This window comes from Arachis duranensis, chromosome 3 (assembly GCF_000817695.3).
Source record: "Arachis duranensis cultivar V14167 chromosome 3, aradu.V14167.gnm2.J7QH, whole genome shotgun sequence".
In the NCBI taxonomy this organism is placed as follows: domain Eukaryota; kingdom Viridiplantae; phylum Streptophyta; class Magnoliopsida; order Fabales; family Fabaceae; genus Arachis; species Arachis duranensis.
In genome coordinates this window covers 38,873,431-38,875,393 of record NC_029774.3, presented here as the reverse complement: position 1 = coordinate 38,875,393, position 1,963 = coordinate 38,873,431, and positions in this window count along the sequence as shown.

Genomic DNA, 1,963 nt, shown 5'->3' with positions numbered 1-1,963 from the left:
ACATCAATATAATTAAATTAAATTCGAGGACAATTTTCGAAATTTATGTACTTCTTATTCTTTTGAATTAAAAAAAAAATTATTTAAGAGAGGTGGAGGATTTATGGAATTTATTCATAACTTTAAGACATAGTTACTACATATTAATGATCATGAAGTAGAGACACAAAACATAGATAAACATATAAAATAAAAACCGAAAAGCAGAGAAAATAAGAACAAGGAATGAGTCCACCTGAGTGAGGGTGGTGCCTTCTTGAAGGTCCAATGGTGCTTTTTGAGCTCCTTTATATCTCTTCCTTGCTTCTGTTGCATGATCCCTAGTGATTTTGGTGTTCCTATCCTTAGTTGCTTCCAATAATTATGTGGAGGAACATGTATCCCCTGAGGTATCTTAGGGATTTCTTGAAGAGGGAATTTTTCATGCTCCCTTGATGTGCAGTCAAATGCTCTTATACTGAGCTATGGACCCTTGAGATGAATCTCTCCATCTCCCATGACTCGGAGGTGGTAAAAAATTTTTTTGTCCTCCCTTTTCTTCTTTTTTTTTTTGTTGAGGTTTCTCTGGCCTTAGGTGCCATCTATGATTATGAAAAAACAAAGAAGCTATGTTTTTACCACACCAAACTTAGAATGTTGCTCGCCCTCGAGCAAAGAAGAAAGAATGGAAAGAGAAGAAGAAGATATGGAGGAGAGGGAGAGAGATGGATGGATGTGAGAGGCAAAAAACAGAAGGGATGACCGTGAATGGAGAGAAAGAGGGTGAGGTAGGTGGGGATCCTGTGAGGTCCACAAATCCTGAGATGATCCAGTGAGGTCCACAGATCCTGAGGTGTCAAGGATTTACTCCCTGCACCAATTAGGCATGACAATGTCTTTGCATGCAATTCTGGCGTTTAAACGCCCAGGTGATGCATGTTCTGGGCGTTCAACGCCCAACTGCAGCATGTTTCTGGCGTTGAATGCCAGTTCCATGCTTGTTTCTGGCGTTCAGCGCCAGCTCTATGCTCTGTTCTGGCGTTGAACGCCAGCCAGATGCTCCTTACTGGCGTTTAAACGCCAGTAGGTCCTTCCTCCAGGGTGTGATTTTTCTTCTGCTGTTTTTGATTCTATTTTTAATTTTAAATTTTTTCGTGACTCCACATGATTAACCTACTAAAACACAAAATAACAATTAAATAAAAATAAAATTAGATAAATAAAAATTGGGTTGCCTCCCAACAAGCGCTTCTTTAATGTCAATAGCTTGACAGTGGGCTCTCATGGAGCCACAAAGGTGGTCAGGTCAATGTTGTGGACTCCCAACACTAAACTTAGAGTTTGGATATGGGGGTTCAACACCAAACTTAGAGTTTGGTTGTGGCCTCCCGACACCAAACTTAGAGTTTGATTGTGGGGGCTCTGTTTGACTCTGTACTGAGAGAAGCTCTGCATGCTTACTCTCCCTTGTTACAGAAGGATAGCCATGTGCCTTAAACACAAGGTAGTCCCCATTCAATTGAAGGACTAATTCTCCTCTGTTAACATCTATCACAGCACCTGCTGTGGCTAGGAAAGGTCTTCCAAGGATGATGCATTCATCCTCTACCTTCCTAGTGCCTAAGATTATGAAATCAGTAAGGATGTAAAGGCCTTCAACCTTTACTAACACGTCCTCTACTAATCCATAAGCTTGTCTTACTGACTTGTTTGCGAATTGTAATGAGAATAAGGTAGGCTGTACCTCAATGATCCCCAGTTTCTCCATTACAGAGAGTGGCATAAGATTTATGCCTGACCCCAGGTCACACAGAGCCTTGTTAAAGGTCATGGTGCCTATGATACAGGGTATTAAGAATTTACCAGGATCTTGTCTCTTTTGAGGTAAAGTTTTCTGAACCCATGTATCTAGTTCACTAATGAGCAGGGGAGGTTCACCTTCCCAAGTCTCATTACCAAACAACTTGGCATTCAGCTTCATGAT